Here is a 14,205-nt window from a genome sequence, read left to right as displayed (position 1 = left end):
TAAGATACGACTCTCAAAAAATAGCTTCATTGCAGTCGCGTTTCACACCTCTCTTTGTCTTTTGTTGCTGGCTAGTTAGAGGATATTAAGCGTCTCCCGGTTTGAAATTTATTTTACAAGTGGTTTACTATGACAAGGTAAGCGTATCTCCGTCTCTGGTTTGAAATTTAGCTTTGAAAGAGTTTTTTTTTATGTGTTTCTTTATCGATTTCTTTGTTTCGGCACATTTGGCACGATGCTAAAGCCAGTTAGCGGATATTCAGCTAAGGCAAGCGTTTCCGTCCCTCCTCCAGTTTTGAAATTGACCTTGAAACTGCTTTTCTGTGTCTTGACGCTGATATCTACAAAATGACTGTGATTTTATTCCAGTGGTATCGTTTGTAATTAAACCTTTTAAGATACGACTCTCACAAAATAGCTTCGTTGCAGTCGCGTTTCACACCTCTCTTTGTCTGTCTTTATAAGGTGTTAACTACAGCAGCCTCAACTCTTGATTCAGCCAAGGTAAGTGCCCCCCTTATATTTTCTATGTATGTGTTCAGCTGATATTTAGAAAAAAATAGGTGTGTTTAGCGCTGAATGTCATTTTATTTCAGAGCTGTTGTTTGTAATTAAAACTTTTAAGATTAGATGGTACAGTGTTTTTACTCCCTTCCAAACAGTAAAGTTCCTCTTTGTCTCTCAGTAGGAAATTTAAACCAGACAGTACAAGGCTACATTTCAGCTTTACAAGCCGATCAGTTTGCTAATTGTTCTGTGAGATTTGTTTGCAAAGTTTAAGGTGTTAAGTAGGAGCTGTAAACATCTGGGTCTGCTTGCTGCTGGCATTCTGCCAGAGCCTCAGCAACAAGTCCGCCTCCCAGCAACGAGACTGCCTGTCAGCCTTGCAAGGTACCCAATTTTCCAATTACTCTATAACAAAACTGTTGTGGGCAACAAGACTGTCTCCTAGGTTTGCAAGCCAATCACTTTGCCAAATGTTCTTGTAAGATTTGTTTGAAAAGTTTGAGGTGGTAACTGTGAGCTGTGAACATCTGGGTTTGCTTGCTGCTGGCACTCGACCAGCGTCCCAGCAACTAAACTGCCTCCCAGCTTCGCAAGGTAATTACTTTCCCAATTACTGTACACCAAAACGGAGTAACTGTCGTGTTCAACAAATCTGCCTCCCAACTTTCAAGGTAATCACTTTCCCAATTACAATATACAAACTGTTATGGAACTTTACTTAACAAAGCCTTAAGACCGGGTAGTGACACTATCAATATGTCTATTTAAAGAAAAGAGAGATTTTTTTTGTTCTTGTAGTCATCTTGTCTATCAATGTATCAGAGGGTTAAAATAACAAATTGCTTGAAATGCCAATAATTAATACTCTGTTTTTATGCTGACATTCTACCAGATGCCGAGAAAAAATAAAAGATCCCAGGCACAAAAGAAGCGCTGGAAACCACTTGACCTGGTCGATCCTGCTGTCCCAATGCTCACTGGCCACAACCAAAATGAGGCAGTCAGTAGTTTTGTCATGGCCTGGGTCTAGGGACCCAGGGCTCATGTATTTCCAGTGTATGTTTATGTTTTCATTTTCCGTGTGGTGTTTTGGTTTGCTCTCCCTTTTTCTCCATGTTTCTCCGGGTGAGCTTCCGGTTCACTGGTTCGCTGAGGAGACTGCGAACCGGAAGTGTTTCTGCTCCAGAGACAGCCACACCTGCCGCTCGTCGTCCTCTGCCAGCTGCAGCAGATTATGCTCGTCTAGGGAGCAGCATTTAAGACGGTAGCTGAGCTGAGGCCGACGCTGGATCCTTGAGTCAGAACTCGTCAGTACTGCCGTGAGCTTCGGTATAACCTCCGAGGAAATAGATCTCCTGCTAACCTTATGTTTTTTGTGTTACCAGGAATCTGGAGCGGAGTGTGCTTCTAAGTCACGGTGTGGGAATTGGAGTTTTTTGGAGTCGCAACTTTTCACTTTTCACGGACATCTGCACTGTGTGGGATTCAGGGAGAATCACCACGGGACCACAGTGCTGGGATTTTGTATATAGTTGTGTGTTTTTCACCTCCTGTAAATAAATCCACTGTCCTTCACTAAGAGTCTCGCGTTTGGGCCCTACTTTCACTGCCACTCCACGGTCTGCCATCGCAGCCCGTGACAAGTTTTCCATCTGACCAGGTAATGAGGATATGGTAGTGATCACAGAGAGTCGAACAGTTTTCGAAAGACGTTTGAGACAGTTAAGAACACTTACCCATACAGTCTAGGATTTTTTTGTTATAATGTCACACAAGTGGCATAACAGTGCATGGTATGCAGAACATTTAAATGAAATGAATGTGTCAGGTCACTTAATGTCTTCTATACCCTTTTTCCTGGGTTAGCAGACGGCACCAGCCAGGTTATCTTTGGAAACACAGGATAGACCCACCTCCTTATGTTCCCCAGGTACCAAGGTAAATATCAAAAAATAATTAAGAAATTACAAGGTATGCCCACCCATAGGGCTGCTCGATTATGGCAAAAATAATAATCACGATTATTTTCACTGAAATCTGGATATCCATTATTTGACAATATTTATTTAACAATAACAATGTATTGAATAATGGCTTTAAAGATTGTCATAAAATAGTGTGCAAATACTGATAACAGTGTAAATGTTTGCAATATAAAAAATAAATGAAAAATGTCAACATGTATGTTTAGTGAACTTTACAGTGTTGCTCCGTGGTGCAGCTACGACATTGTAGCAAAGTTTACACACTATGTCTACTTGATCCACGTCTGACTTCGCGAACCCATAATGTTTCCACACCACTGAAGGTTTCTTTTTTTTTTTTATACCTCTTTTCAACCAACGGCAGTCACTCTCCTCTCCAAATAACTTCTGCTTAGCTTTCCCAGCTTCCCTCTGTTAGCTCCTCTTAATTGTTGTGATGCGTGTTCGAAACGCAGAGAGGTGCGCTCGATTTGCCACACGGAGCGGCGCGAGAGAAAAGCACAAGGGAGGTGCTAATAATCGACTCATTCTCTCGACTCCTTATTAATGATCGTTGAAAGCCCAGATCGTAATTTCGATTAACATTAGATTAATTGAGCAGCCCTACCACCCATGTGTATAACCAGTCTGTATATATCTGATCTTTGGTGTCTATAACCACAGTTGATATGTAGTCTTTCACTTAAAGCATGTTTGCTAACTCAATTTTGTCTAATTTCTATCCAAAACAAAGGAAAATATGACAAAGGTTTTTTTTAATTTATTTTATAGCTCTTAACAGGTAATTCTGATGTGGTAGTGAGCACATACAATATATTTTTATAACACTTACCCATACAGTTGACCATTTCTATCTTGTAATGTTACCCAACTGGCATAACAGTTCATGCCATGCATTACATTGTAAAGTGAAATTAAAGTGTCAGGTCACTTAATGCCTTAACATTATATTCTTTTTTGCCTGGGTTAGCAGACAGCACCAGCCAGCTTGTCCTTGGAAACGGAGAATAGACCCACCTCCTTATGTCCTCCAGGCAGCAAGGTAAATTTAAAACGGTATTCCTCCATTAAGGCTTTATAGTGGACAGTTACATTACCATTAAATGTTAAAGACATATGGTTACATGTTAGCCTCATGCAAACAGTAAGAATTTTGTTGTCTCGCTTCTGTTAGTTTTGTTTAAAGTTACACTCACTTTCAAATTTCTTAGTAGTTATGCAAACAGCTGGAATTTTTTTTTTTATTGCTTTGTAAGTTTAGTAACCGCTACTGTTTCATGTTTTCTTTAAAGTATCCAGTGTTCATTCTATTTCAAATCTGTTAGTAGGTTTTCTAATTTTGATTAACTGTATTATCAGAGTTCAGAAACTCGTCCACCAGCAAAACGAGTCTGGGCAACCGATGATTTCCACACGGCATCAAATTCTCCACCTAAAAAGGTATGTCCACAAATGTCTCTAACCAATTATTATACATGTGATGTTTGCTGTATAATCACCGGGGTTGATATTTAGTCTTTCACCTTAAGTGTGCTTGCTAACTCGTACTAAATATACTAAAATGTTAGACTAAACATGTACATTTGTCAATTTCTTTCATCAGACTCCTAAAATGCAGACATCTCAACAGCTATTTCTGTCTGTCTGTTTAGCTATTTCTATATCTATTGTTCTGAAAAAACCTTTATACCATTTTATACTTAGAGCTTCAGATAAATTGACATCCACAGTGAAAAGCAGTGCAAATAAATACAAACATGATTTTGTGACACTCACCTTTTCTCAAGATGGATGTCAGTGTATTCTGTTTCAATCACATTTAACCTGTAACTGAATTTTGTGTCATTTCTTTACAAAACGTATCACAACTATGAAACATGTTTTTTATGGCACATGTACAGAACCATCTGGTTTAATCTGAAATCAGTGAATGAATTACATCTAATTTAAGAGCATCGGAGATCCTCTTACGAATAATACATAAACAGGATTTCCTTTGATATATTTGTATTTAGGCTGCAATTTAGTTGATGTTTGAAGGCCCGCAGCAACCTAAAATAATGTGTTATACTGAAAGAAATTAACTGCTTTGAAAATATGAGGAGCAGAAGGTACAGGTATGACCTTTGTAAAAGGTCATTAAAAAAACAGCACTAAAGCAAATTACAGATATCTAAAAAATTTGTCATTTTTACTTCCCACCTCTGCTCTCTCCCACTCTCTCTCACTGTTCCTGTCACTGTCTTTCTGCCTGTCTCTTTCTGGCTTATCTGATGCTGCGTATCTTTAGATTATGCTGTAATATGATTGAGGAGTGATATAATTTGGCTTCATTTGCCTGAACATTGTTTCATTATTTTACCATAGTTAAAAAAATGTTTTTACTTTACAAGAAAATCTAAATTTATACAACTCTTGCCACTTAAAAATGTCTTACATCATTGTACCAAGAGTTACATATGTTTTTACTCAACCGTGAAATGCATATCATTAAATACTAAACAATAACATGTGTCACCTTTACAATTCCTTGATCAGCCTTTCCACAACACAAATGAAGAACTACTGACAGAGGAGCTACAGAACAACGCAGTTCAGCACTTCTGGTGTGTCAGTGCAACTCATTGTCAAAGTGATAAAAGGTACACAAAATTCTCTCGAAATCATCAGTGCACATGTAATGCCCTCACATTCCTGGCCTACCTTAATGAGGAACACCAGTTCAACACAGCCCGACTTGATAAGGTGCTTGAACAGGGAGATGCACTCTACTGTAGGATTAAAACAAATCTTCAGCAGGAGAGGCGTTATACACAAGATCATCTGACCATGGAGGACCTGCCCAAAGAAGTTCATGCTGACATAAATGTCTACAGTGTGAAAATGGACAACATAAGGTATGGATACCTGAAAGCAGCAGACAAAACTTATCAAAGAAAAGGGTGGTGGTTGCCTCTTGCTAGTCGCCTTGTATGTCTGTCAACAGATGTGAACTATGCTTTGCTCATGGTTTCGCCTCAGTGCATTGCAGTTTTCCGTGACAAATCTGGGAGGTATGGATTATTTGATTCACATTCAAGAAGTGCAGCAGGTTTACCCCAGCCAAATGGAACAGCAGTCATGCTCACTTTCACTCATGTGAATGACCTGATCACCCACCTGCATAATCTTTTTCAAAATCAAAGGCAGGTATGCAAGATATGAGTTTGTGCCTGTTTCTTTCAAAAGAGTCAGCACTCACAACGAACAGCCTGCACAGTCAACTCAAGCAACACCAGGAGCAACAGCTACATCACCACAAAATGATGAACCACAAATCACAAATCCCACTGTGCAAGTGCCTCAACCAGAATCAGCCCAAACCTACATGACAATGTTAGAAAGTGCTTTAAACCCACAACAAGACAAAATGGCTTCAAATCAAATTTGTGAACATCAACTTGAAACATCTGTTGGTCCAACAAGCAACATCCAAACAGAACAACAAGAAAATCTTGAACTCAATAATGAAAGAGTTAAAGTCATAGATAAACCCCCCCAAAAAGCAAGAAATGTGTGCAGATTAAATAAACGACGACGTGGGAGAGCTATTCGTCAAGCTCAAAGTCACAAGCAGCATGTAAAAACTAAAGAAAAATCTTCATCTGAAGACTTGGCAAAGAAGATAAACAAAAAAAGACACGAAAAGGAACGATATGCCTGCTTTCCTGAATTTCGAATGAAAAAATTACAGGCTGTGAAAACTCAATATGCTCAAAACTGTCAGCGCCATAAACAAAAACTGTTATCAGCCAAAGATTATTATGCAAATCCTCATATTCAAGAGAAGATAAAAGCCCACAATGTGAAGAGATACCAAAACGATCCTCATTTTCAACAAAAAAAGAGAGACTACATTATCAGAAGATATACCACAGATGCCAGCTTTCGAACCAGACAGAAACAATATGTGTTCCGAAGATACAACACGGATGCTGACTTTCAAAGCAGACAGAAGCAATATCTGGTCCAAAGGTACAACACGGATGCTGACTTTCAAAGCAGACAGAAGCAATATCTGGTCCAAAGGTACAACACGGATGCTGACTTTCAAAGCAGACAGAAGCAATATCTGGTCCAAAGGTACAACACGGATGCTGACTTTCAAAGCAGACAGAAAAAATACATAAGAACAAAGTATGCATCGGATCCAAACTACAGGCACAAACAAAAAAAATCAATTCATGCCAGGTATCATAATGACTCACAATTCAGACTGCACCATATACAGCGCTGTGCAGAGTACCAGAGACACAAAATGGCTATCACTGCATCTTTCGCCATTTATAAAAAGTTGTGTGCACAGAGAATAAAGAAGAAATACAGACGACTAGTAACACAATTCCAGCAGGGTCCACAGTCTGAAGCACAGCCCCAGCTTGTAGTGAATAGTGTGATGCAAGCAGCCACATTAGCTTTCCGTGAAACAATTAAGTTAGGACCCACCCATGTCTGTACAGTGTGCCACAGAACTCTGTTTCCCAATCAAGTTAAACACTGCAAAAGATCAAAGTATGTTAAAAATAGTCACATTGTTGACACTTGCTTGACAGGAAAATTTGTCCATGTTTGTGATAGTGAATGTACAGCTAATTGTACCTTTCCAAAACAAAGAATGCAAGAGTGGATTTGCTACAACTGTGACAGCCACCTACAACGAGGAAAGATCTCTTCCATCGCAGTGGCACACAATTTAGCACTAGCACCCATTCCAGTTGAACTGAGTCAATTAAATATACTAGAACGACAACTGATTGCTAAAATTCTCCCGTTTGCCAAAATCATTGCATTACCAAAAGGACAGCAAAGAGCCGTACATGGGGCTGTTGTTTGTGTACCGTCGGACGTGGAAACCACAGTAAACTGTCTTCCCAGACCTAGCAATGAAGCCCAGCTCCTGCAGGTACAACTGAAAAGACACATCAGATTCAAAGGATACCAACACTTCTACACTGTGAACATGAAGAATGTGTTAGCAGGCTTATCAAAGCTAAAAGAGATGCATTCAGAATACAAAGATGTATCTATTGATGATGACGCTACTTTTGCTGATCCCACAAATAATCAGATAATCGAGATGGAACATGACACTGCTGATGCAGATATTCAAGATGCACTGCCCAGAAACTTCGACAACCAAATTGTACCAGAAAGAAGAACCACTGAGGATACAACAGCTGGAATACTTGAGCCATGTCATGATGTAAACGAACTATTGGAGCCTGAACAGTCAAATGGAGAGCCCTTACAAGATACGGAGAAAGAAAAGGAAAAACTTCGCCCTGGTCTTGTTCTAGACACCTGTATGCAACCACCAGATATAGCACAGGACATTTTATCATACGGTGAAGGAATATTTAGCATTGCACCCGCCCAAGGAAATAGACCTGTTGGCTTCTTCTCTGTTCCTAAACTTGAAGCCATGGCCTTTCCTGTGCAGTTCCCAACTGGACAGAACACATTAGATGAAGCCAGACAAGTCAAACTGTCCCCAAGCATGTATTTTAATACACGGCTGTTCTCTGCAGATACACGGTTTGCAACTGACCAAAGCTACCTATTCTTTGCACAGTTTGTAACAGAAACACACATGGCTACAAACAGCATGTCCATCCAATTGCGCAAAGGTAAGGCAATCACCAAGGATGGACGTAGAATTTGTAACAGAATGCTTCAAAATAAAGACGAAGTGGAGAGACTGATAAATAACAAAGATGCAACACACTTCATGAAACCTCTGAGAGGTACTCCAGCCTATTGGGAGAAGGCACTGAAAGATCTCCATGCTATGGTCAGACAGTTAGGAAAGCCAACTTTTTTCCTGACATTTTCAGCTGCTGAAATGAGATGGCCTGAGGTTGTTGAGGTCATAAAAACTCAACAAGGTGAACAAGTGGATTTTTCACAACTTGACTGGAACACAAAGTGTGAAATTCTCCGAAGCAACCCTGTGACTGTGATGCGATTGTTTGACAAAAGAGTCGATGCACTAATGACAACACTGATCCTGTCCCCAGCACAGCCCATCGGTGAAGTAGAAGATTACTTTTATCGAGTGGAGTTTCAGGCCAGAGGTAGCCCTCATATCCATTTACTGGTTTGGGTCAAAGATGCACCTAAATTTGGAAGCGACCTTGAAGACCACGTGTACAAATTTATTGACAAATACATAACATGTAAGATGCCTGACCAAAATGCCGATCCTGAACTTCACAAAATTGTGTCTGAGGTTCAAGTCCACAGCAGAAATCACTCCAGATCCTGTAAAAAAGGTAATGTGTCATGTAGGTTTGGGTTCCCCAAACTACCCGTAGACCAAACAATGATCACTTTCCCAAACCCAGATGATGACGATGATCACAATGATAAGCGGCATAGCACAAGTAAGGAGAAAGGCACAAATGAAAAACAAAAGCAAAAAAACAGACGAATGGCTCTCGCAAAAAAACAGAAAGAGGCCAAAGAAAAACTCCAGCCATTGAGAGATTTGCTCTGTGACCCAAATTCCTCGTTTGAAGACTTGTCTGAGCTGCTTCACAAATGCAAATTAACTTATGAACAATACTTGAATGTGTCTTCAATTTAAGCAATGGCCATGTCATCCTCTTAAAGCGTGAACCTAATGACTGCTGGGTGAATGCATACAATGCAGATCTGCTGAGGGCCTGGAATGCCAACATGGACATCCAATATGTCATTGATGACTACAGCTGCCTGATGTACATGATGTCTTATGTCTCTAAACCCGAATTTGAGATGACACAATTTCTTAATGGAGTCATCCAGGAGGTAAAAAAGTCCAATGTCAATGAAAGAGATGAAATGAAACAGATAATGCAGGCATATGCTAAACACAGAGAAGTCAGTGCCCAAGAATCCGTGGCAAGGACATGCAGCCTGCCACTAAAAAAGTATTCACGCAGTGTGGTGTTCATACAGACTGATGATGATGCCCTGAAAATGAGTCTCCCGATGAGCAGGTTGCAGAGCATGGCACCAGATGATGAAAATGTGTGGATGTCTGGATTGCCAGAAAAATATGCAAACAGACCCAGAACACCTGAGTTTGAAAGAATGTGTTTGGCTGAATTTGCTTCAGAGTACAGGATTCTCTACAGCTGTCAAACAGAGTCAAAAAATGCCATCCCTCTTTTGAATAACATGGGTTATATTCAAAAGAGAACAAGAGGGAAACCTGCAATAATCAGATATCCTCGGTTCTCAGAAAAGAAACAACCAGAGAAGTTTTATAGCAGACTACTAAAACTTTATTTTCCACATCGATCAAATGATGACCTTAAAAACACAAAATACCCCACATCCGAACAGTTCTACAAAAGTGGAGGAAAACATGGTTTTGCAGTACGGCCAATTGTTACCTTTAACAAAAAGTGTTATGAAAGCCATGGAAAAACAATGGAAAGGGCACTGGAACAGATTGAACAACAAGGCCCACTTATCAATGCATGGAACACCTTTGCACCTCAGGTTGAAGTAGATCGTTTAGAGCAGGGGTGCCCAATCCCAGTCCTCGAGAGCTACTGTCCTGCAGCTTTTAGATGCATCCCTACTCCAACACAGCTGAATCAAATGGTTTGATTGCCTCTTCAGCATGCCATCAAGTTTGGCAAATGCCTGATAACAAGCCATTCATTTGATTCAGGTGTGTCGGAACAAGGATCCATCTAACAGCTGCAGGACGGTAGCTCTCGAGGACTGGGATTGGGCACCCCTGGTTTAGAGTGTGTAGCCCAACGACAATCCAGACATGACACTGACGAAAATGAAATGGACATTGTTCCAGACTACCAAGTCAGTGGTAGCAGCAGTGGAACCATGCCAGCAATCACAGCACCAAAGCTGAGCCCAGACTTTGTCAGAAAAATGTACCAAAGTCTGAATGAAACCCAAGCATCCATATTCTACGCAGTGCGTGAGTGGTGGTTCAAACTTGTGTGGGGTCACTGTCCTGAGCAGTTCTTTTATTTTGTCTCTGGAGGAGCTGGCTGTGGAAAATCACATGTTATCAAGTGCATATATGAGGAGGCAACAAAGATTTTGCACCAACTCCCCAGATTCCGTGACCAAGCAGACATGTCCTACCCTGCAGTACTGCTGACTGCATTTACTGGCACTGCAGCTTTTAACATATCTGGGAAAACACTGCACTCTCTGCTAAAGCTGCCAAAATCTTTAAAACCGCCGTATCAGGGACTGGGGAATGCACTGGATGAAGTGAGAGCTTCACTTTCAAATGCAGAGATTCTGGTCATTGATGAGATATCTATGGTTTCTAAAGACCTTTTTGCCTACATCCACTGGAGACTTCAGCAGATCAAAGGAAACAAGAAGCCTTTTGGTGGGATGTCTATCCTTGCAGTAAGAGACTTTTACCAGCTGCCACCCCTTGGAAAAGCCAAACCACTTTGTGTGTGCGAGGACAATGTCCTTGATCTCTGGAAAGACTATTTCCACATGGTCAACCTGACAGAAATCATGCGACAGAAAGATGATCATTCTTTTGCTGAAGTTCTGAACAGGATAAGAGTGAAGCAAAAAACAGATTCTCTTGAAGCCAATGATAAAGCCTTGCTCACTCAGGCTATCCATGACCTAAAAGACTGTCCATCTAATGTATTACACATTTATGCTACAAACAAAGAGGTCGACAAACACAATTCAGCAACTGTAACTGCTCTTCATTCTGATATCATAAATATTCAGGCCGAAGACTACAGAAAAGACCCACGAACGGGTGAGATGGTCCTCCTGGCAGAAATGATGAAAGGCAACAAAAGAGATTTACCTGATAACATACAAGCTGCACCTGGAGTGCGTGTTATGATTATTAGAAATTTGGATGTTGAAGATGGGCTTGTTAATGGGACATTTGGAACAATCACGAACATTGTGACAACCACACAAGATGGACCAAAAACTGTGAATCTCATTGGACTTACGCTGGACAATCAAAATTCTGGGCAAAAATTTCGCAGAAAAATACAAGGATCCTCAGACAACCTGGTATATATTGAGAAATGTGAAGAATCTACAAGTAAAAAAGGAGTTCTTCGCAGGCAATTTCCAATGAAGTTGGCCTTTGCATGTACAGCTCACAAAGTACAAGGCATGACAATGGAGTCAGCAGTAGTATGCTTGAAGCGTGTTTTTGAACCTGGAATGGCCTATGTTGCACTCAGCCGCACAACCTCACTTAAAGGACTGTACATCACAAGGACTTTGATGAAAGGAAAATCTATGCTGATCCTGCCATCACAGATACACTCAAAAATATGAGACATGCATCATTTGAGAATGCAAGACCACTGTTGCAATTCTTAAAATCAGTAGTTCCCACAGTCCCCACGTTGACAATTATCCATCACAATGCACAAGGTCTCCCAACTCACATGGAGGACATGAGATGCCACCATGAACTCAGCCTTGCTGATGTTTTATGCATAACAGAAACTCACTTGTCTGGATCATCAGTTTCTCCCCGCTTCCAGCTGGAACAGTACAACATGGCCACACGCAACAGACACGTCTCTTACACAAACCATACAGACATGGCAAAGGTAAATGGCAGTGGAGTTGCAATGTACTACAAAACAGTTCTTACAGCAGAGTCTCGAAAATACCTTGAATTTGTTCTTATCAAGGTTGAATCGCCAGTCACAGCTTTGATAGCAACTGTATACAGGCCACCAAATTACAGCCACGTGAGGTTTTTACCATAAATGCAATGTCTTTTGGACTCATTGGAAATGATGAATTGCCAACCAATTATTGTTTGTGGAGACTTCAATGAGGACCTTATGAGCACAGCAAAAAAAACCATCCAAGAACTGTTTCAGTTAAGAGGATATTCACAACTTATTACTGCTGCAACTACCGAAAAACACACATTGATTGATCACCTTTACATATCACAGCCATACGCCTGCCTGCAATCAGGTGTTCTGAATACCTATCACAGTTATCACAACCCCATTTATTGTGTAATTCACTAACACAAAATGACTGCAAGGTTATGAGGGATATGGACTTGCCAAGTGTGGACTGTGTCGCCCATTCCTTTCTACCCTGTGTGAATGAGGACCTGCTGTCTCAGTGCAGCGTGACAAAGACCCTGCCAAATGAAAGGAATATTGTACGCCATTTAAACACTCCCTATTGGCCTACTGTCGCCTAGAAGTCATACAGATGGACCTAAATATGGATATCATCATCTACAGCAAGATGTACAGGTGAGTCCTCTTGTAACATTCTTTAATGTACTTCTATTTTATTAATTCCTATACACTCTGAACCAAATTTGTTGAAAAATAAAGTCAATCATGTTCTCTTATACGCAGACACAACAGAACAGCAGCCTCTACATGGTGCGAAGCCTACTGCAACAAAAACGTGATCTTAGTGTCTTTGCAACTGAGCACACTCTACCAGCAACACTGACAGCTCACCAGTGGGAGCTGAAAGATAAGACTGCTCTCATCCATTGAAGAGCTGACCAGAAACGTGAACAGAAAGACTGCAACTGCACCTGATGGGATCCCTGCCATAACAGGTAATTGTATTTTTGTTTCTTACTTTATGTTGTAACATTTGATATTGATATTGTTTGAAACAAACTATAATCTCATCCATTCATCAAGTCATCCATTCATTCATAACTCCTCAGATGTGTTCTGTCCAGTGAAGGCAGTGGAGAAGCCCTACACTGATGTTGAAACTGTGCCACTCTTCTAGAAACCAGCTACAAGGATGGGCAGGTATAGTGAAATTAAAATGCACCTTTTGTTCAACAGGTTTATATACAATCAAGTGATCAAAAGACACCAGTATTAAACCCATTTAAGCCAACTACATGCTTGGATTGGAACTGTATACAAGCCACCAAATTACAGCCACGTGTGGTTTTTACCTCACATAGCAACTTACCTCATCCAAAGACACCAGTATTAAGCCAGTTTCTTTTTTTTACTACCTTTTTAATATAGTTTTGGGTAATTTAGTTCTAAAGTTACATTTGTTTTTCCAATTATTTATTAGAACTTCATTACTTGCCAGTTCGCTAACTGAAGAGCTGCGCTTTGTGATGTCTCTTGTTTTATTGTTTTAAATTGTGTTTTACTTTTATATGTTTCTAGCTGTTTTCGCAAAGTCAGCCAACCACTTGCTTCCAAATGACCCTTATCCAGAAGTAGCCGTGAGTGCTTCATCAACAGAAAGTAAAGTGGAGACCTACCTCTCAGAGAAAAACGCACACATAAGAAAAGCCGACGCACTTCAGTACTGGGAAGAACATCCTAATCTGTTTCCCTCTATGGCTGCTGTTGCGATCCCAGTGTGCCCCCTGTAGCTCTGTGGACAGTTTTGGATTTGTTTACATCTCACCCAACCGGTCACGGCAGATGGCTGCACCTCTCTAAGCCTGGTTATGCCGGAGGTTTCTTCCTGTCAAAAGGGAGTTTTTCCTTCCCACTGTCGCCAAAGTGCTTGCTCATAGGGGGTCATATGATTGTTGGGTTTATCTATATACATATTAACGCTTGTATGCTTTTCATTTATACTTTTGCCTTACTCTTCAGTTCATAATATAAAGTTACTTGAATGGTTTCCTTTTCCTTTTTTATTTTATATTGCTTTGCTATTTACCACAATCTAAATA

General features: G+C 40.5%; 1 long non-coding RNA gene across 1 annotated transcript; it reads left to right on the top strand.

Moving 5' to 3' along the window:
* The first annotated feature begins 3,460 nt into the window (after positions 1 to 3,460).
* Positions 3,461 to 5,075, top strand: LOC134629537 (uncharacterized). Its single transcript, XR_010094067.1, has 3 exons — positions 3,461 to 3,534; positions 3,852 to 3,932; positions 5,031 to 5,075. It is a non-coding gene; the product is annotated as an uncharacterized LOC134629537 (long non-coding RNA).
* The last annotated feature ends 9,130 nt before the right edge of the window (positions 5,076 to 14,205 follow it).

This window comes from Pelmatolapia mariae, linkage group LG6 (assembly GCF_036321145.2).
Source record: "Pelmatolapia mariae isolate MD_Pm_ZW linkage group LG6, Pm_UMD_F_2, whole genome shotgun sequence".
Taxonomy (NCBI): Eukaryota; Metazoa; Chordata; class Actinopteri; order Cichliformes; family Cichlidae; genus Pelmatolapia; species Pelmatolapia mariae.
The sequence above is the reverse complement of the archived record's forward strand: the minus strand, read 5'-3'. Positions and strand labels throughout refer to the sequence as shown.